The sequence below is a fragment of the Thermobia domestica genome, chromosome 2, assembly GCF_964235325.1.
Source record: "Thermobia domestica chromosome 2, izTheDome1.hap1.1, whole genome shotgun sequence".
Classification (NCBI taxonomy): Eukaryota; Metazoa; Arthropoda; class Insecta; order Zygentoma; family Lepismatidae; genus Thermobia; species Thermobia domestica.
The window spans coordinates 378,596,563-378,620,112 of NC_137455.1; the positions used below are offsets into that span (position 1 = coordinate 378,596,563).

The 23,550-nt window shown below is 37.7% G+C and overlaps 1 protein-coding gene and 1 long non-coding RNA gene across 14 annotated transcripts in view; one reads left to right on the top strand and one right to left on the bottom strand.

Moving 5' to 3' along the window:
- LOC145678864 (uncharacterized) overlaps positions 1 to 23,550 on the bottom strand; it is a 544,231-nt gene that overhangs the window by 64,837 nt on the left and 455,844 nt on the right. The gene's annotated exons all lie outside the window — the stretch shown is intronic.
- The window catches only part of LOC145678868 (uncharacterized), a 157,916-nt gene continuing 141,139 nt past the window's right edge, over positions 6,774 to 23,550 (top strand). Inside the window, exon 1 of one of the 2 annotated variants that reach the window (XR_014130461.1) lies at positions 6,774 to 6,927. This is a non-coding gene — a long non-coding RNA (uncharacterized LOC145678868). The remainder of the gene's footprint in view (positions 6,928 to 23,550) is intronic. The other variant, XR_014130462.1, reaches the window with a different exon arrangement.

Here is a 23,550-nt window from a genome sequence, read left to right on the forward strand (position 1 = left end):
TCAACGTTAATGCTGGGAGGAAATAAGAAAGAACTTAATCGTATGTCGGTTCAATATATACGGACAAGGAATGCAAATATAAAATTTGGTGAGAATTTCTCGACTGGGTGGAGAAAATTGGTTCAATTTTGTAGATATAAATTTCGAATTTGGAACCTCAAAAGTCATAAGCTATCTTGAAAACACTGTATCATCAAAATGTCCCATTAAATTCTATGAGTTGCTAGAACAGTAAAAATCCGACTTCTAATTATCAGAATTGTTCCGCGTCATGAGGAATTCACAAGGATTGATTGATTGATTGATTTTGAGTTTTACGTCCCGTTCATCAGCGAGGCTATATGAGACGTGGACCTACTGATTAACGTGGAATCCGAACCACATGAGCTCCCGCCGGGAATCGAACCCGGGTCTCCCACGCCAAGAATTCACAAGGAGTGTGATATGAAAATATTTAAACCATAATTATAATTGGAGTAGACCTATATTGTGTAATGATTTGTGAATCTTTAAACGTTGATAACTTCTCTTCATTTTGTTCGTGCAATCCATTTATCAATTTATAGTTTCCATATTAAGGACCATGTAACACTAAAACAGAGTTTGAGACTTAAAACCCATCCACATACTTAAGTTAACAAGTATCGCGAATGATAGTTTGTGAGAAAATTCAAAAACAATAATGGTGGTCTAAATATCCTCATGTCACCTGACTAGTCGAAGAACGCTTTGTGTAGTTTTTCTTTCCTTCTTTTTAAAGCATTTTTATTTATTTATTTTGTATTTCGCTCTTGTGTCCCCTGTCCGGATATGCAACCCGCACGAATACCATCAATATTTCTCCATGACATCGTTCTCAAGCATTCCTTTCTCTTCTCCTCGGTCTCTCTCTCTCTCTCTCTCTCTCTCTCTCTTCCTCTTTGTCGCTTGTCTTTCGGACAGTGTTCTTGCTCATCTTCCTATTCGACTCCTTTAAACGGCTCAAATTCCAACTGAAAGACCTCGGTTACTTAAAAACATGTGTTCAACACGTTTTGGTAACAAGCGAACGACCATTATAGCGTTTACGATCACTTTTTGCCATATCGCAGCATTTCCAACTGCTTTCCTAAGTTACCAAGTCATAGATAGATGTGTTATATTTTAACCTTAGCAGAACTTCCTGGAGCTAGAACTCACGAAGTTCTATGACACAGCCAGTGGCGTATTTAGGGAAGGGGCTTCCGGGCTTAAGCCCCCTCCCCCGAAATCTTACTTACTATAGTAAAGTATATGAAATATCTTGCAGAATTTTCACATTTTCAGACAAAGCTGCCCGCGAAAGTTAGCAAAGCCCCCTCCGAAACAAAATCGTAAATACGCCACTGGACACAGCAGATGGGAGATAATGTGGTCAGCATATTTCTTTCAATGTCATATTTCGGGACACGGTGGCTCAGTGATATAGCGATTACCTTAGGTGGGTGAGGTCCGTGGCTCGATCTTCGGCAAAGTAGGTTTGCGGTGGACAACATCATGTTCGTGGGTTTTCTCGAGGTACTCCCGTTTCCTCCCTCATTCTCATTCCACCAATTATTCCATCATCATTCACTTGCCTTAATCATTCGTTTCTGTTAGTATAAAGGGCATAATCGTGGTACGTTAAACTAAAAGATTTCATTTCATTTCGAACGTCATTTTTTTAACTTCCCATAAAGAAAATGAAATGAATGAAATATTTCAGTTGAACGTACCACGATTATGACGGCTAGGCTGAAGGAAACGATAATGATGACAAATGAATGAAATGGTGGAATGAAGAAAGTGGGAGGAAACGAAAGAACGCAGAGGAAACGCACACATACGGTGTTTGTCCAGCACAAAGCTCATTTGGCGCGAGCTGGGATCGAACCAAGGACACCGTGCCTCAACGTCCCATAAGAAAAACATTTACATACACCAAGATTCGCCCTTTTGCCGTATGAAAACAGACTTCGATACCCAGTGGTTAGAATCTTACTGGTACGGACAGTGACAAGAGTTCTTTCCGTTTCATGGAATTAGTTTCACAAATAATTTCAAAATGGAAGGACAATTTGAGTACAGCTTTCACTAAATTAAAAATAATGTAATTTTCTAAACATTCCAGCCATACCTTGTTATTCTCAAAATAAAATTTTACCAAATGAAAAAAAAAAATTTTGTCGCTGACTGTACGGAACTGTAGCTACCCATGTTTTATTATGTCCTCGTTATTGAAAAAGGATTTAAACTAGCAACAATTAAAAGCACTTTGGACGCATCTGCTGGTGGAACTGAGATAAAACCTTGGGGGAAAACTTTGTTAATGGCCAGGGACATTAAACTTAAAATCTTGGGTTTGAAAAGGAAAAATTCTTACCAACCGTTTATTCCCATTCGATAAATATTTTTTTTTTAAATCTTATAGTGATTTTATTTTCACTTAGTTTGCAACACTGTTGTTGGAACGAAATGATCCTTGGAGTCAGAGAAAACGCTTGTTACGCCCAGAAAAAGGGCAGAAACTATAGAAAAGAGCAAAAGGAGAGATTCTTCTTTTGTCGCTGTCGGAATGACAGTGAGAGACAGACAGATGAAAAATTGACAGTTCTGCTCTCTTATCACACCTTTTAGTTGGGATGTTTCGGTTGCAGAAGCAACCATCTCCCGATTGGCGGAAATGAAGCCCTACCAACTTCTCCAATTGGCAGACAGATGTTACGAGGCATATATCATAGAGTGGTCATATATGAAGGGGAAAGACCTTCTCCAACAAGTCTTCAGCACGATTTTTACTTAAATTTATTCAAAACAGAAACTAATTGAAATTTATAATATCAAATAATAGTAGAAGAATGTTGTATCTTGATTCTTTAAAGATTCTACTCAGTTTTTAAAGACCAAAGATTCCAAGTTTGAAGGAGCTGGGTCCTTGACACTCAGGGTTAGTAATCATCATAGGTATGTCATATTTCGTCATTATTGGCAGATTACTTGCCGCAACTGGGAAGCTTCCATGCTCCACGGTCTTCCACTAACTTCTTCGTGTGCACGTACGACTTTTCTGTATTGATATCGTCCATTAAGTGTAATATCCTTCTCCCTTTCCCCCTTTTTCCTGCCACCATACCCTCTAACACGTCCCTCATGATACAGGTCCTTCTTAGCCAATGTCCCAACCAGTTTCTCTTCCTCTTCTTAATAGTATCTAAAATTGTTCTTTTCTCTCCATCATTTTTATCTTTCTCTCATTCGTTTCCCGGTCGACCCAGCTAGGGATGCGCACGAGACAAGATTTGTGGCTGTCTCGTCTCGAAAATGTGCTGTAAAAGTGGTCTCGACTCGAAAAATGTATATTTCTCTATTGGAAGAGCCGTGTCTCGACTCGAATTTTGTCAGGAAAATCCTGTCTCGACTCGTCTCGTGCGCATCCCTAGACCCAGCTAATTCTCTCCATTTTTCTCCGCACCAACATTTCGAAAACTTCCAGTCGTTTTTCTTTCTTTTTCTTTTCTTTCTTTCTTTCTTTTTCTTTTTTTGCGTAATATCCATGTTTCTGACCCATTAAAGAAATATTAATTGACGCGTGTATACGATTATCTGTGTAATGAAAGTATACACCGGGCTTCCTAAATAAAATTCTATAGAGCCCATAAAGCCAAGTACAACAAACTACAGTTCCATAAATTTTGGTTATATTTTAGCTTAGGGTCCAATTCAGCATCCAGTCTATATGAATAGTGGGTCTATAGGAATCGAATCTTGGTCTTCAGCGTACGCTAACCATATAGGAACGAACGAACTACATAAACTACGCGTACCATACTCTCAAAAGTACCATAAACCAAAAATAAAAATGAAATCTTTCAGATTAACGTCCCACGAATATGCCTTGTAGGCTAAGGGAGACGATGATTAAAGCAACTAAATGATGATTGAAGAATTGGTGGAATGAGAAAGTAGGAGGAAACGGGAGTAACCCGAGAAAATCCACGGATGCGAAGTTGTCTACCACAAACTTACGTGGCCGGAGATCGAACCAGGGATTCAACATATCAGAGGTAAGCAAGCACTCTACCACCGAACTGCTCCACCTCCATAAAACAAGGAACAGATACAAAATCATTTTTTTTTTCGTTTAAAATTCCATTTGCATCTCGTTCTCTCTTCGGAAAACACTTAAGAGTCTTCATCCCGGCGAAGTTAAAATACCGCTAATTTTACAGTAATTATGTGATATCTTCAAATAGATCAAAGATAATCGAAATGTGGAACAAGAGCGCCCTAGACAATGTCATTTTACATGAGAAACTGTTATCACGACTCACTTATCTGCTTTCGATTTCGAGCCATTTTGAAAATCGGCATTTATTTTCGCGTTTCTAAACAACTGAAAACGGAAAGGCGCTAGGTGACTTGTGATAACGGTACCTCACGCAAAATAATATTGTCTAGGGCGCTCTTGTTCCACATTTCGATTATCTTTTATCTATTTAAAGATATCACATAATTACTGTAAAATTAGCGGTATTTTAATTTCGCCAGGATGAAGACTCTTAACTGTGAACTTTAAACATCCTAACCTCGTTACAATAAGAAGGTAAGAACACTTTTCGTACAGAACACTGGAACAAGGACAAGATTTCAACGACCTATAAATAGATCAAAGGCATAACTGACCCGAGAGTAGCAAAAATTGTGCAATTCAGCTTTATTTATTTAACTATCACGCCAATAGCATAACATTATACATGGAGGTATTAAGCACGTAAGTTTTCAAAGGCTAGAGGTGCAGCGAAGCAAATGAACTTGTAAGAGATTCTTCTGTTCGCTGTGAAAGAAATTGTTTATGTATTGGCGATTCCTGTAAAGCTAATCACGTACATATATAGATGTACTGAAGTGCTAAATAGTGTTGCCTACGAGCAGGGGCGTACGCAGGGGTGGGTTCTGGGGATCCGCCCCCCCCCCCGAAAATCCCGACTTTTTTGTTAAAGGTGTCAACTTTTAGAGGCAATTTTAGAAATTTTCATATAATTTAGCCTCAAATTGTATTTGGACCCCCTTCCCCGAAACGCTTTAGACCCTCCCGAAATAAATTCCTGCGTACGTCCTTGCCTACGAGTCAAGATTGAGATGAGAAATAATATTTTTGTCTCGTCTAGTATATTTTATAGAAGTCTCGTCTCATTTCGATTTCGAGACAAGAAATTTCTCTGGCCTTATAGGCAAGACTGGTCTACCCTAGAGGTCTGCACGGGCTCGGGCCTACAAGGCATATATATCTTCGGGCCCGGGCCGTCAACTTTTAGATATACAACCATATTTCTCGGACCTTTTCGGGCCTAACTTTGTAAATACTAATTTATTTTTTTTTCACGAGAACTTTTAAAGCACAACCGCAAAATTAAGCAGCTAGTTGCTGTAAATAAAAATACAATTTTGCGTTAATTATTAAGTTTCTGTAATTCGGGCTTATTTCGGGCTCATTTGATAATCATACGAGTTCGGGCCTAAATGTTAAAACATATTTCGGACCCGGGTCGGGCCTCGCATTATAAATTCACGGCCCGGGCCGGGCTCGTTCTAAATATTCCGGACCGTGCAGACCTCTAGTTCACCCAAGTCTTAGATCTTAAAAAAAAAAAAAAAAAATTAATATTACATGATTCATAGTATAAGAAAATTATACAGTGATTATACGAACACAACGAATAGCATTAGTTGCCGTCACTTGGGCAACACTCCCCTCGGTGCTGAAAGAGACGCGAAACTCAAATCAAACCATGATTAGTCAGAGTTGAAAGTTCATTTTTAAAACACAGAGGCTATACGAGAAGATTTCTTCTGCTCAGGTTTGTATTCGAGGAAAATGTTCTCACAGAGAATTTAACACGGGACCACGACATTAGCCGTACGAGAAGAGTTCCTCTGCTCGGATTTCTATCCGAGGAAAATGCTCTCATCGGAAATCCAACACGGGACCACGATGTTAGCCATACGAGGAGGTTTCATCTGCTTGGATTTGTATCCGAGAAAAATGCTCTCACTGGGAATCCAACACGGGACCACGACGTTAACCATACGAAGGTTCTTCTACTTGGATTTGTATCCGAGAAAAATGCTCTCACTGGGAATCCAACACGGGACCACGACGTTAACCATACGACAAGAGTTTTTCTGCTTGAATATGTATTCGAGGAAAATGCTCTCACCGGGAATCCAACACAGGACCAGGACATTAGCTATAACGTGGGTTATCTACTTAGCAACGAAAAGACACGATGTGTTTAGTTTTGAATTATCATGGCAGCCAGGCATGAGATGAGTCCCATGCTACTTACGAAGAGAAAGGTCAACAACCTATTGTATACAAAACGAACATCTTTTACAACCGAAAAATCCTCGTAAAACGCCAGAGGCGAAGAAAGTTCTACCAAGAAAACGAAATATTGTTTCCACCGTGCTGTAAAGTCAGGTATAGCAGAGAGGGAGTGTGAACCCTGTGAATAGAATAACACAATTTCTTGTAATAAAAACGCAAAAACACCCCCATGTTTAGCCAACAAACCTTGTCCATGGCCTATTTTTTCCACTTTGTCCTCCGAAACAGGATGATACCAATAAAAATTTTTCCTTCTTTCTTTCTTTCTTGGGAGAAGATGCAACCACAGTTTTCACTTTAGAAAAAAAGATTTTCCAATTCTTTTCAATGAAAACATCCCTCTCCCTCCTCTCCTCCCAAAAAGGAACTGGGTGAAGTGAATTTGGAGAGAAAGTTTTTGGTCATGCTTCTATCTTAAGGTGATTTTACTACGGATCTTTTCTAAACTTTTCCCAAAACAGAAAAATATCCGAACTGACTCCACAGTTTGTTAGTGGACCCCTGGGTGTGGACACATCTCAACACAGTTTCTATCAGGTGATGTAAGTAATAAGTACTTAATTTTTACATATCTTATAAGCTTTTTACATTCAAACTGTTTTAATCAGTCCATTAAATTTAATATAGCGTTAAAGTCTGCTTAACATCTCGTAAAGAACAACAGCGTTGTCAATAATTAATTCAGGGACCTTGATAAGTGATGTCTAGAAAAGTAATGCTTATTATTTCCTGTTGTAAATTTATTATTATTATTATTATTATTATTATTATTATTATTATTATTATTATCATCATCATCATCATCACTGTTAGGAAATATTAAACATTCAACAACAACATATTAAACATTCAATTCCACGGGGGGGGGGGGTACCGAGTCTCCACCCTCCAAGTTTCGTATCTCGACTTACATTTGTAGACTTTTTTCACAGAACACTTGTTTAACAGAGAAATGATTGATGTATGTTAAAGATCTACACTGAGAAAAAATGTATGTGGCATACGTAAAATCGTATGTTACATTTGTAAATCCTGTAGTTTTTGGACTTAAGAAGTCTCATCCCGGCGAAATTAAAATACCGCTAATTTTACAGTAATTATGTGATATCTTCAAATAGATAAAAAATAATTGAAATGTGGAACAAGAGCGCTCTAGACAATATTATTTTGCGTGAGGTACCGTTATCACGAGTCATCTATAGCTTTCCGTTTTCAGCCATTTAGAAACGCGAAAATAAATGCCGATTTTCAAAACGGCTCGAAATCGAAAGCAGATAAGTGAGTCGTGATAACGGTTTCTTATGTAAAATAATATTGTCTAGGGCGCTCTTGTTCCACATTTCAATTATCTTTTATCTACTTTAAGATATCACATAATTACTGTAAAATTAATGGTATTTTAATTTCGCTGGGATGGGGCTTCTTAAGCGTACAGCAAACGTATAACTGAAAACGCATGTTTTATAATACTTTATGTATAAGTATTCCATCTATACGTACTTTCCGTATGAAACAATTTAGGCGGTCAGGATCTCAAATACAAATGGATGTATATAACATACGTACAGCTGACGAAGGTAACATACATATATGTATGTAATATAGGAAAGACTGTAGATATCAGACATCCTGCAACGGCATGATGTAACATCTAAGGGCAGTGCCTATGTAGCATACGGATAACGGTTTGATGCTCCATACCTTTTTTCTGTAGTAAGCAAGAGGATTCCGTATATGTATTTGTATATACAATATACCGGTGTTCGGAGAAAAGATTTTTCTCAGTGTAATTGTAAAAGATTTTCTGAGAACATAAGTGGTAGTAATTAACAATTACTGATCGTCTTTTCGGGTGTAGAATAAGACAGATATAAACATTAAATAGGCGTATTGCACCCCACACAATATTTTGGACCCCTCCCAGCAAACATTTGTGGGTGCGCCTGAAGTATACTTTAGCACCAGTTTCACCTTAATATGTCACGTGCTTAAATAGCACAATTTTTAGGTTTACAAAAATTTGGTTTTCTCGAAAACTATGTATAAGGATTTATAAACATTATTTTTTAACTTAATGAGATATATCGTTTCGTGATCTGATTATCAATTTTTTTTCGTTAAATACTAATAATCTAGAAATATGTTCCCATGTAGGCTACTGATCTTTAGCTTCAATGTCGAAAGAAGCATAGATTTTCCAGAGCTGACTAAGGATCGTGAGGGAGTTGGGAAGGTACTCAAATTAGAAGTAATGAATTCCTATCTAGAAACCTAAGAATAATGATACTCGGAGTTGATTATAATCAATCCTCACAGTAGCGGCATTTGAGGGAAGTCACATGGGTGAAAATTTAAATTTTATTGCAAGAAGTTCGGGGCACGGTGGCTCAGTGGTAGAGAGCTTACCTCCCACATTCTCATTCCACAAATTCTCAATCATCATCATTATCACCATTCCTTAATCATCAGTCTCCCTTAGCCTAAAGGGCATAATCGTGGGACATTAAACTAAAAGACTGCTACAAGCTAAAGGACAATTTTTTGAAGTTGTATGGAGCTTTCTTCTTTTAACTTCTATTAGTAAAACTTATATTTTTTACTGATGCTACTTTTTTCAAGAGCCGCACTGTAACTACGTGTCGCCAATTGAACGTACGCCTTCTGGCCGGGCATACTCTTTAAGAAATGCATAGTTATTAGTTATTCAATTAGGTAGTTAGTGCATGTGTGTGTGTGTGTCTTTCTTTGCGCATACTCCTGCATTTGAACCCCGGTTGCAAGACTTGTGTTTTGTCATAAACATAAGTGTGGGATCCTATGTCTCATATAGCCTCACTGCTGAAAGGGATCAGTAAACTCAAAATCAAATCAAATTAAATAACGTCCTCTCTCGGTTTCAACAGAGTATTGTGTAAAGTAAGCATTAAGATATTCGTATAAAATAGCGAGTATCCTGAAACAATTGTAAATCTCTTCCCCTTGGTGAAACTCTTTGTACGTCACTGATTTAATTATTAAATACCGACTGGAGACCTTCGAGGAATGTAACAAGGGTCTCCTCAAATACTTACGACGATCCTATGATTCCCTATTGTAGAAAAGATCGTCCTTTATTGACTTAAGTTAATATTTATTATATAGACACATATAGCATAGCTAATCAACATTCTCATCGTGAACTTCCTTGTGCTTTGAAAAAAGTTATGCTGAAGACAATATAAAAAGGATCGCGCAATTTCATATCCTTTCATTATAGGCAACCAACATTTCCTTGCAGATGTACAGGTTACATAGAAGCTAGTATACTTTTCTACTTAACTTTCGTTATAGGCAACCAACATTTCCTTGCAGATGTGCAGATTGCATAGAAGCTAGGGATTCTATAGATTTTAAACGTTATATGGATAGTCACTTTTCTACTTATTCTTTTATTATAGGCAACCAACATTTCCTTGCAGATGTGCAGGTTGCATAGAATCCAGGGATCTTACAGATTTTAAACGGAATATGAATAGCCACTTTTCTACATGTTCTTTTATTATAGGCAACCAACATGTGTTTTTCAATGTGCAGGTTGCATAAAACCCAGAGAATTCTATAGATTATAAGCGTGAGATGGATGGCCATTTTTCTATATATGCTTTTATTATAGAGAACCAACATTTCTTTGCTGATTTGTAGATTGCATAGAAGCTAGGGAATGTTATACACTTTAAACCTGGACATCGATAGCAACCGTTAACGTCAAAGTTATCCATGTTAACGGATTAATTCCGTTAATGAAATCGTCCGAGATAATTACTCTGTGTATTTACAATCTTATAAGATCCAATTACGTGATACTAATAACAGATTTGTTATATATGTAGGAATTGAATTTTTATGTGAAAATTTGACTGTCCAAACTCCAAATACAATGACCTACGACTCAGGAACAAAAAATAAACTATGCATCAATCATAATCTTGTTAAGGTCAATCATCGTCCCAAGTTTGGTCAAAATCAGATTAGTTTCATCGATCTTTTTCGATATATACTATCTTTCTAAGAAACAAATGCAATGAAAAGAAAGTGTCATGTTTTGCGTCATGTCATCTGAGCATCCAAGTTATTCAATTTCACTTAGAACCACTTGTGAACTTTTTTTTTTTATTACAATTATTATTTCCCATATGTCAAATACGTACAATGTTTGGAATGTGAGACATTCATTTATGCCACTGTGTTTCTTACATCAACCATAACATGTGGAGTCGTCGCCTTGTGATATGACAAGCAACCTTCACAATTAGACAAATCAGTCACATATGTGTGACTGCTGTGTGTAAGCGTGTGTGCTCTGTGCACGATAGCTTCCTTGAAGACCTATATGCCAAGAGTACGCTAGAAGAACCGTGTGAAAGTAAAAGTAAGAACAGAAGGTATTACAAGTCAAAAAACGCATATTGAAACTTAACTTGACATCTACAATTATGAAGTTCTAAGATAAAAAAGTCAAATTACAAAAATGTCCGATTTTCTCAATAATACAGTAAGACAGGGAGCTAAATAACCAATCGCCCACTCGCCCGCGGCGAGTGGTTCATTGGTACGGGCGAGTATTTAATGTCATACCGAAGGAAAGTATAAATGATTTCTATTGCGAGATTTGGGCTAGTAGCTTTTTCCTTCGGCTAGTAAATTGTGTTGCTTATTTCCATCCCTGCAATAAGATATACGAGGATTGCTGTAAAAATTCCTGCAATCAATATGAAGACAAAACATGTGAAATTCTGGCAATGGTTTTATTTCATTTCCAAGTATTCACTTTTTTTGCAAATGCTCAAACCAATTTTGAAAGATATTTTTCGATTCTCAGGCCGCTACCTCAGAAACCGCTGAATCCATGACTTTCCGTTTGGGAAACAAAAACGGTAACCATTAGGCTGGGCCTCCCAGTTGCTCTAGTAGTTTGGTCCTGGATTTGACTCCAGGTTTATTTATATATTTACATAGTATGGCATATGATTGTCTCAGGTTAGTGGCTCTCCGAATCATCATATCAGATTTTACTTTGAGAGCGGAGGACAAAATACTCTTCACCGAATTACTATAGTATTGGTTAAAATATATACCTTAAACTTAGGGGGGGGGGCTAGTTTCTGCCAGCCATCTTAGCTAATGCTCCTTGTTCTATCCCTTAAAATGATAGCTAGTGGGACGTGTAGGGTTTCTTAGCCCTTCCTACTGGTCTAATGACTATCGCACGTGCAAGGATTCCAGGTTTGCTTCCCGGTGGGAGAACACGTTGAACTTATTACATTGGGACAAATTTCACCTGTAATTGTAAGTCTGAAGGAGCCTCGCTGCTGAAAAGGGACGCTAAACAACCAAGAAGCTAACAACATGTAAAAATGTAATACCTTCTGATACTTCTTAACCCTTTACCGCATGCCGTGCCATATATGGCACATACCCTTTTTTCACTTTAGCTTTTCTTGTGATTTATAAAAGGCACCAAATGACTGTTTTGTCTGCTGTGTGAGATATTGACGTGTATGAATAAGAGATTTTGGTGTCATCTGGCATGTTCTTTGTGAGTTGTAAGTGTGTCATATATGGCACTTACTTATTTCTCGTCGGAATTAAATGAAAAAATCTAAAATTCAAGTTTTAATTCATTTTTCAAGTTCCCATATGAGGATTTCCAATACTGATTGTTATTATTATTATTATTATTATTATTATTATTATTATTATTATTATTATTATTATTATTATTATTATTATTATTATTATTTGCTAAAAGAAAAATAAATAATGCAGAAAGGGGTTAAAATCAGGATTTCTTCCACGTTACTTTGACAAGGTTCTATCCAGGAAACAGTTGTCATTTAGAGTGAAATTCTCACCTTGATGCCATATAGATATAATCCTTTAGAGCAGGTTCTCAACCAGTACCGTGTCGTGAGGGAGCAAGGGGCGCAAATTTCGGGAGAAAAATAAAGAAAAGGAGGAAAGAAAAGAGAGAGAAAATTGTGTACGAGGGCCCTGATTTTCGACTGCACGACACTGTTCCCTATCTTTTTGACTAACTACACATTTCTCTAAATGTCCAGGACATCGCTACACATTTGTTTGATATTTTTATTATAAATATTAATATTAATAATAATAATATCTATTTTAATACTGAAACCTATTAGTCCTTATAATGACTCTATGTAGCGCTGTGCATTGTTGCTACTACTGGAAGTGTTGACTGGTACCGTCTGTCTCGATTTTAACTAATTATTATTAAATTCTCTCTGATTTTTAAATTCTAAAATTTCGCGACACATCGGTTGAGAACCACTTAGACTAAGGAAAATGATTAAGAAACAAACCAATAGTGGAATGAAGATAATGGAAGACTATAGAATCCCATGAATATATCGTTGAGTTGAGTTGAGTTGATTTTAGTTTAGCGTCCCTTTCAGCAGCGAGGCTATATGAGACGTGGACCTACTGATTAACGTGGAATCCGAACCACATGAGCTCCCACCAGGAATCAAACCCGGGTCTCCCACGCCAAAGGTGCGTATGCTAACCACTTAGCCACGAAGGAGCTCTCATGAATATATCGTGTCTTGGAACCGAACCAAGAACCAATTTTGCATGAGTAAGCACTCTAGCTTATTCCATCATTCTGTTTCCTATGAACAACAATAATAATGTAGAAAAATGTTCTGTGAGCGTTACAACCTTTGTAAATTCACAAAAGATTGTTTTCAAATGAAATCTTTAAGTTTTACGCTCCACTGTTATGCCGGCTAGGCCAGTGTTTCTTACAGTGTGGGTCGCGGGCCGTTTCTTTGATAGGTCGCGAAAACTTTTTTCCTTTCAATTGTGAAAATTTTATTTTGATGCAGAAAATTATGTTGTAAAGTAAGTACCATTCAGTAAGTGAAAATTAATGAGCGTTTGTTAATGAGGTGAAGAGTAAGTGGTTATTCAGAGCCCTGCCCTGTTGTACTATCAGTAGAGATCCTGGGTTAGGATGGAAAGAGAATGGGTGAGTCAAAATCTGTCACGGGGTAGGGCATTGCGTTGAGAATTGTGTTAGCTCTGTGTTACCTTTGTATCGAAAAATTAGAATTATGATATACAAAATTGACATTTACAAAATTACACATTCTAAGCGGTTAGCGTACGCGCCTTTGGCGCGGGAGACCCGGGTTCGATTCCCGACGGGAGCTCATGTGGTTCGGATTCCACGTTAATCAGTAGGTCCACGTCTCATATAGCCTCACTGCTGAACGGGACGATAAAATCAACTCAACTCAACTCAAAATTACACATTGCCACCATTACATAGAATGGCAATGTGTATTTGAATAAAAGTAGGTGGGCCACAAAGTACTTTTTAATATTTAATTGTGGGTCGCGGTAACAAGTTTGAGAACCGCTGGGCTAGGCCAAAGGGGACAGTGGTGATGAAAAATGAATGAAATGGTGAAATGAAGAAAATGGGAGGAAACGGGAAAATGCCGAGAAAACTCTCACACACGATGTTTGTCCACCACAAAGCTCACTTAGGCGAAGCATGTGCCCCATGCACCAGAGGTGAACGTTCTACCACTGAGCCACTGTGGCCCCAAGAGATTGTTTTAGTTGTTTCAGAAGTTTGCACCCTCTCTTCAATTAAAAGAGGTGAGGACACCCTCCATATTCCCCCTTCTGGCGTTCACACTATTAGAATATGTACTACCTAAATCTTTGGATAGGCATTTCGCTAGCGACACTACCGACAAAAATGAATATGAAATTCATTAGTATTACTACTTTATAATAATACTTAAGTACTTAAGAGTCTTCATCTCGGCGAAATTAAAATACCGCTAATTTTACAGTAATTATGTGATATCTTCAAATGGATAAAAGATAAACGAAATGTGGAACAAGAGCGCCCTAGACAACATTATTTTAAATGAGAAACCGTTATCACGACTCACTTATCTGCTTTCGATTTCGAGCCATTTTGAAAATTGGCATTTATTTTCGCGTTTCTAAACAACTGAAAAGGAAAGCCGCTAGGTGAGTTGTGATAACGGTACCACACGCAAAATAATATTGTCTAGGGCGCTCTTGTTCCACATTTCAATTATCTTTTATCTATTTGAAGATATCACATAATTACTGTAAAATTAGCGGTATTTTAATTTCGCCGCGATGAAGACTCTTAACAAGCCTTCCTTCCTTATATTTCAACACAGTAACCAAATTAACTTCTTTACTTTTAGGAAAAAATAGGTTCAAAGCCAATAATAAAATGGATTCCATTCTTTTTGTGTTTTCTTTTGCGTATAGCATGCGGAGAGTATAGTTAGAACTTTTTAACTGGTAGGCAGAGACATCCTACGGAAACTCTGCGAACTACGTGAAGCTGTTGTAGTTCCATTTTTGCAAACCAAGAATTATTTGTTTCTGTTCATACTTCTCTGTGCAATACGCAGCTTCTTGGTATTTGATACAAACAAAGATTGGAAGATGGCTCAGAATCACAGTAAAATTAATCGTAATGATTCTGATTTTACTTTGAAAAAATGACAAATACATCTTTAACCATATTGAAACTTAAAAAAAAACTTGAACTTCAGCAATAGAGCTGTGAGTGAAATTTCACAAACTGTTGATCCTAGTAAGAATTAATCAAAAATACTCATTATAGCTTATGAGGCAATTAACAGCAAAATAAAAACTGTCAGCAAATTGGATTATCAATATTAATGTGTTTTAGTTCACCGTTCGAAGAATTATACCCATGACAGTACATACATGACTGAGTCTGATTTTGAAAGGCATTTTGTTATTAATCTTCTTAATTATGTATACGAGGGGTAGCCAGGACTTGAAGTGGACCTGTGTACCCCAGTATGCCATACCGCCACTTTTTTATTCTATTAATTTTTGAAAGAGGCCCTTTCAGAAGAAAAAAAATCTGTGCCGGCATACTAATTTTGTTCATACGGATTTAAAATTCTGTAATGAAACAACCATCACTGCAGAGCCGAATTGAGAAGGTAAAAGACGGCGGGGGGTAAGGGTATATCATGTGTTTTCTATAAACTTTCAAAAATATATTAAAAATAGCTTCAATTATTTTTGTCACTAGAAAAACTGGGGTCCTAGGCCCCCCGGCTACAGGTTACATCCGCCACTGCACTATCGTATTTTCATCGAGTTTAAGAAAAAGTGGAATGGGTCGCTGCAAATGTATTTGTCGATACAAAAATACAACTGTGACCCTATATTACGTAATTGTTCCTCCCTTTGTGCTGATTGTTGTTTGAAGGGAGTTCAACTTGCTACGAGTAACGAGCCCCCAAAACAAAATACCAATTGAAATATCTTCCATTGTTGCATTCAAGTGGAATGTTTTATTTTCTTGTCGTTTTATTAAACATTTTCACTCGACTATTATAATACAAGTGCAAAAGAGCAACTAATAATTTGTTATCTGTTTGTGAAAGGCTAGGTTACTGCAGATAGACGCATGAAAAGTAGGGGTGATGTGAGAAAGGAGTCAGCTAGGGCCTATGTTCAAGGTACAAACTCAGTATTTATCTGGTGTGGCTGAGGGTAAAAATAATGGAAAATACCAGTGAATATGGCTGACCTAACATTCGATCGTAGGACCTTCCGAACGACGAACCAACGTTCTATTATTATTATTATTATTATTATTATTATTATTATTATTATTATTATTATTATTATTATTATTATTATTATTATTATTATTATGATATGAACGAGAAAAGTTGGATTGTCTATTTTCGTTCTAAAATTCGATATTTTATTGGATGGTAAAGTTGAATATTCAATTACAGAAATATACCGGGATTTCTTATTTTCCATTTCGACCAATTGTGGTGGTTAACCTTTTTATGTTTGAGGGCTACTTTTCATCTCAGAAATCACAGACAATATACTTATCTGTTCACTACCCCGCTAGAGGGAACTATCAAACACAATAAAAGTAACCAATAGAGACAATATGACACAGACCACAGAGGGTCATGTTCTCCACAATCTAGGTGTTGTACAATGACATAAAGTACACTCAAACTTATGCCAATAATTCCTGTAATGTTTTATCGGTCAAGTTACATGCATTTGGTGCACGAATTCCTGGGTTCGACTTTCATTGCGATTCTTTTTGACGATTACTCAACAATTACGGCAATTAAGTAGGTATTTAAAACAGCAAATTTTGGATGCCAAAAATAATGTTAAGAATGTATGTGCTGACCACGGATCGTCCAGTTAAAGGTACAGCACACGACATGCACAAACCAAACTACTTGGCATAACAGCTCCTGTTGAGGGTTTGAGTCTCTCCAACGCCATCTGTCAGTGATCGGCTGAACTACGTCGAGCCTAGCGACGAGCACCGGCGTATCGAAAGCTTTCTAGACCTAGTGGTCGTCACGTCTTTCATTCACGTGACTCCCCAGTTTGCCTCACGACCCTAGGTGGAGGCAAACTGGGAAGCACCGGCCGGGAATCGAAACCAGGACCACTTGGACGTGAGTCCAACGATTTAACCACTAGACTACGTTGTTCCCTTCACGACATGCACAATTTAATTAGGGATGCATTCGAGTCGAGTCGAGACAGAATTTTCCTGACAAAATTCGAGTCGAGACACAGGTCTTCCAATAGAAAAATATATATTTTTCGAGTCGAGACATCACTTTTACAGCACATTTTCGAGTCGAGACAGTCTCAAATCTTGTCTCGTGCGCATCCCTAAATTTAATAATAATAATCTGATTACCAATTTGGTTTGTACCCTCTCGTAAAATCAGAAATATAACCATTTAAACACAACCTCTATAATATTATAAAGAATAAATGAATTGTTTGAGTTATGGTGTATTTTTTTTTAAAGTTTTCCAGCTATCGTTGTCCAGGATCCAGCTCCAGAGCGCACAGGAAACTCTTTCCAGGGAGGAGAGTTTTTAATCAAGAGAGATTAGTCACAAAACGCAACCCCAAATGTCACTGTTGATGAACGAACAACAATGGGATGTGATAAATGTATTAATTCATCATCAAAAACCTATTGTTTCCAGCTCTGTTGGATACTAAGCCGAAGACCTTTTACCCCCTCCTTCCCCCCGGTGGACCACTTTCAGAGCCATTTATATACTAGACACACGGCCGCCCGTTTTATATATATATGCATATGTATATGATGAATACGTTTGGAACACTCTCTCACACACATATACACATTTGCATGTACACAAAATATGTGGGTGTTACTTGGTATGTTACTGAAAGAAGCTAAGGGGAAAAAAACAAATGAATATCATATACACTACATAGTGAACGAAGAGAGATAGACCTTTGCGCCTCTTGTGGCAAAGGACGGAACTACTTGTATAACGGAGATGTGTGAATGCCATGGACAACTGGAATAGTGTAAAATTATTATACAAACTATGAAATTTTGTTGCCTGTAGATGGCACTGAAATTGCTTCCGAAAATTCCTTGTGTTGCTTTGTGAAACACGATATTGAGCTAAACATTTTCTACAATAAATGAGCTGAAAATCGAACTACAAATATAGAAATGTACATTGAAAAACGAACTTTATAAAATATGTGAATTAAAAATTAATATTGTTAATTAAATCCATAGTCCTGGCGCGACTTCTAATTTTCCCAGTGGGTCCTATGCGTCAGTCCTTATAAAACAATGCTCACCATATCGGGTTCCATATTATAATTTTCTTCATGTGGGCTCCCCATGAAAGACGTGGAAGACAGCGAAGTTATTTATAAACTGCTTTACTTATTCATTATGGATGCGCACGAGACAAGATTTGTGGCTGTTTCGTCTCGAAAATGTGCTATAAAAGTGATGTCTCGACTCGAAAAATGTATATTTTTCTATTGGAAGAGCTGTGTCTCGACTCGAATTTTGTCAGGAAAATTCTGTCTCGACTCGTCTCGTGCGCATCCCTAAACGTAAAACTCAAAGATTTCATTTCATTTTTGTGTTTGGGCATATTGATCAAAGGAAACAGACAGAAAAACGCAATTGGTGCTTGAGTCCCGAAGTACCCAGGTAAAATGAAGTTTAGCAGTTATATGCCCCACGCTCAAGGGCGCCCATGTTGTGGTTTCTAAGGGGGGGCAGGCATAAGCAACGTTTCAAATATAGTTTCAAATTTTGCTGTAACTAATGTAAAAAATCTATTGGGGTTTTCGATATTCCTAAGTACAATTTCCTCTTAAGGGGGGGGCAGCGCACCACCTTGCCCCCTCTGATGGGCGCCCTTGCCCACGCTTATCTGTGAAGGCGAAAGGAAACGGGGACGATGAGAATGAATGAAATTGTGAAATGAAGAAAGTGGAAGAAAACGGGAGAACAATGAAAAAACCCATGCACATGGCGTTTGTCCACGATGTTTGTCCTAGGATCCTACACATCAGAGGTGAACACTCTACCACTGAGCCACCGCCGTCCTGGAGTATCTATGTAGTCGGCGCTTAAGAATCATTATTACTTTACTACAGTGGCGGATCTATAAGGTAAATACTGGGAGGGGGAGCGGACATAACCCAGACTATGGTAGGTATATCGAGTTTACAATTCTTCATGGGCCGTGTATAACTTTCCAACTTAATTCTGTTCCGATAGATATATTAAGTAGGTTGGATGTTGACATTTTTGAATCTCAAGTATTTTTTTTTTAACACATCTACAACTGAAAGTATATCTAATGTTTCAAACATTTTCCAATAAAGAATAAAAGGCAACGCTTAGCTTACTATAAACTTTCAAAAATATATACAAAATATATTTGTCACTCAAAAAACTGGAGGAGCTAGGCCCCCCTAGCCCCGGGCTAGATACGCCACTGTTTTATTACTTTTAAATTTTGAATCAATATTACTTTTATTACTTTTAAAGTTTTGGAGTACTTATCAAGATATTTTCGATATTCAGTTTCAGGAAGTGGAATAAGTCAGATTTTCTTATGAAAGAAATAAGACTTGCATCTGGAAAAGAACTATGCATGAAATAAATTCATTGCTAATTGTATTTAACAGAGGCGGATCCAAGGGGGGTTATAGACCCCCTTGACGCTCAGGTATACACGGATAAAATGGGCTTCAATCCTGCTTTACACTGGATAAAACTGCAAACTATGGTTTAGCCCCTCCCTTGATCATATCCTGGATACGCCACTGGTATTTAATATATAAAACTTAATATACATATATCGCAAAATCTGTAACAAAAATAATATGTTGCGAAATTAGGAGAGCCTATTGCGAAATAAGAAAAGACAACTGGAAAATAAGAACCATTCGCAGTGTGAACTTCAAGGCAAAATTACTCAATTTCTGAAAAAATTACTCAATTTCTGAAAACAGAAAAAATGACAAAAAACAGATGTATCTGTTTATGTTAGAATGGAAAATATTCTGGTGTTAATATTTGCTAATTTTCTAATTTATAATATACACCAACACATGAATTATACTACAAAATTGGGTATTCCTGCTTTATTTAAATATCAAAGAATTTATATAAGAATCATTGAATTAAACCTGCGATAAACGAGGAAGCATCAGAAACAGGTTACAAGGCCAATATTTCTGGAGCTTCGTCTGTTATAGACAGTGGCGTATTTACGGGGGCTTCCGGGCTTAAGCCCCCCGAAATCTTACTTACTGTAGTAAAGTGCATGAAATATTTTGCAGAATTTTCACATTTTCAGGCAAAGAACCCCCCTCCGGAAGTTAGCAAAGCCCCCCCCGAAACAAAATCGTAAATACGCCACTGGTTATAGAAGAATAAGGAGTATGCGGTAATTGTAATACATCTGTGTTGGCAACTGTGTAGGGTTTCAGCCAACGGCAAATACGGCGATAGTTGTAAGTAAACACAAAATGCGACTCGTTTGGAAAACTGATCTGACAAAGAAATCCGCTCAGTTATTCGATTTCTGTGAGTGAAACATATAACCGCGGCTGAAATTCACCGGCAGCTGGCAAACGTTTATGGAGAGACTGTAATGTCTTGTTAGCACGTTGCAGAATGGTGTCGAAAGTTTGCGGATGGTAGAGACAACGTCACCGACAAGGATCTTATAAAATATATTATCTGCCTTAACAACAAAATCTTGAAGCCATACGTCACAGTCTCGCCACCCCTACTCTGCCCACTCTGCCCAATAGGATCACAATGTTTTGAGCCAACAATCATGGCGGAAAGGAAAGTAGCCAATCAGACGATGCAAGAAACGAGAGTAGCCAATCAGATTTGACGATACTCGGTTGTGTTTTTGACTTCATTGATTTAATAAGATGAAGATACATATGGGCAGATCCTCTATTTTATAACATCCTTGGTCACCGACGAGGAACGCAGTGGCTGACCCAGCACGGCATCAACAAATTTGAACACAGCTCGCGTGGAGGTGCTGATTCAACACAACAGGAGTATCACGTTACGACATCTGATGGCAGAATTGGGAACGTCGTTCGGAAGCGTTCGTCGTCGTTTCGCTTCAGACGAGTAGATAAAATACTTCTCATAACGTGGCTGAACACACAAAGACAAGATTTTTACCAGGAGAGGATCTTCAAACTCATCTCACAATGCGACAAGTGCCTTAATCGATATGATGATTATATCGAAAAATAACCTAATATATGTACTATCTGTTGATTGTATTGATTGTATAAAATAGTATATACACGTTTCACTGCAGACTTTGAACCTTACTTTCCGATCAACCCTTCAACATTGCGAATTAATCAAATTAAGAAACAGGAGACTCCAGTCTAGAAAGCCTAAAATTACGGAACTCGGAAGCTAACACGGGTTATAATGTTGATCGAACTTGGCCTTATGTTGGGTTTAGATTTTGTTTAGTTGTAACAAAACTTTTTTTTTTTTTTTAATGTCATCATCACCACGTATACCACCAATAAAGACATCTCAATTCAGTGGCGGATCCAGAGAGGACGATCGCCTCCCTCCTAGAAGAGGAAACTTTCTTGTTTTATATATAAATAAAACAGAGTTTGGGACTCTTAAAAGTATCTCTAAGTAGCAGTATTACAACCCACCGCCCCCCCCCCCCCAGAAGTCCGTCCTGGATCCGCCCCTGTCTCAATTGGATGTATATTCTGTTGCTATCTACTTTTAAATATTTTGTCTTCATTCACTTGTTATTGGTTTTGCCATTGAATCATTGAAGACGCATATAATGTTAACATATTCTGGTTTACTAGTTTAGTCAATTCATCAACTGCCGCCAGGGTGTGTGCGTGTTGCAATAATGAAAAGCAGCCCGAGTGAACGTTTGTTGTCATCACGGAAAAACAATTGACAATCGACCAATGCGGTAACAGCACAAAAAGCAAGAGAGAGAGTGAGAGTACATTTAACTGTGCGAGTGAGAGTGACGCGGGGGGGGGAGGTATTGGGAAGGGGTTGATGTTAATGTGTAACTATTTCAGTGTTGTAAAATGTCGAAAAGTAGAACCATACAACATGGGGGAAGTGGGAGGGAATTAGCTTGTTGGGGGCGGGTAGTTAGGTTTCTCGGTTTTAGATTTATGCGAAAATACACCTTTGGGGATGTCTGCAATCACGCTAACAACAATTAAATATAAATTCAAAAACGGAGAGAGAGAGAGGGAGAGAGAAAATAGAACAAAAACAACCAGTAACGTATCATCACGCAAACATACAGAATATATATATTTAAAAATAATAACACTAAAGAAATGAGAAATGAATGTATTAAATTGTCGATATGTTGATACGAGATTTATTTCTCTGTAATTACACTAACAACACACACCATACATATCCAAACCAATATTCGTTATTTTTAAAGTGAAAATTAAGATAGGTATAATAATAAAGAGAGTCAAATAGTAAATACAGAGTCCACCAAAAAAATGTATACTCTCTTTGTCAATCTGTATCAGAAAACTAGCATTGACAATTGTTCTGAAATTTAAATATGTTGTAGTATGTGTTTTCGCCCAACAGATGTCAGCATTGTCAACTGTTTTCAGTTAAAATAATGTTGTAGTACGGTTTTTCGCTCAACAGATGTCGGTACTGTCAGCACGGTTCGTGAGATAAGAAAATGGCGGGAGCACGCGTGACGTTCGAATAGCGTAAGTACGTTTTGAAGTGTTTTTATCATGTTGGTGGTTCAATACCAAACTTTCCTCTGCACTGACGCTGCACTTCGATGGCATTCCCATACCTGATAAAACACTTCAAAACGTACGCTGCACGAACGTCACGTGCTCCCGCCCTTTTCTTATCTCAATAACCGTGCTCACAGTACCGACATCTGTTGAGCGAAAAACCGTACTACAACATAATTTTAACTGAAAAGAATTGAAAATGCCGACATCTGTTAGGCGAAAAATCATTACAACATACTTAAATTTCAGAACAATTGTCAATGTTCTGAACAATGATACAGGATGACAAAAGAGTGTATACATTTTTCTGGCGTACTCTGTACTTCTTTCTTTTATAATATTCTATGGATTTCATTGATTCACTGACATTTTAAAGTCTCTTAACAGTTTGAAGATTATATGAGACGGTACCTTGACAGTGGCGTAGATTTATGTATACGACTTTTTAATATAAATACGTTGGCCGAAGCAAACTTAAAGGGGCCCGAGCTTCTTACCCCCTTCCAGAATCGGCGCCCATGGATCTATTGTTTTAAGATGGGATTCGAACTACGTTAGTCGGGTTTATGGCCGATACAATTTTAAGGGGGGATCGAATCTGCGATCACTGACACTTAAAATACGCACGTTAGTAATTCCTTTATGGTTCAGTGCTTCTTCACTGAGAAAGATCCGTTATCCTTATGCACCTGAGCCGCTCCAACGCCATCTACTAGTGACCGGGAGAACTACGTCCAGTCTAGCGACGAACAAGTGTATCAGAAGCTTTCTTGACTTGGTGGCCGTCATGTCTTTAATACACGTGACTCCTCAGTTTGCATCACGACACTGTTTTGACGCCGAAAATTGGAAAGCACCGGAAGGGAGTTGAACTCGGTACCACGGAGACTTTCGTAGAACGCTCTAACCACTAGATTAGTCCCAATCTATTATTATTAGTTCAA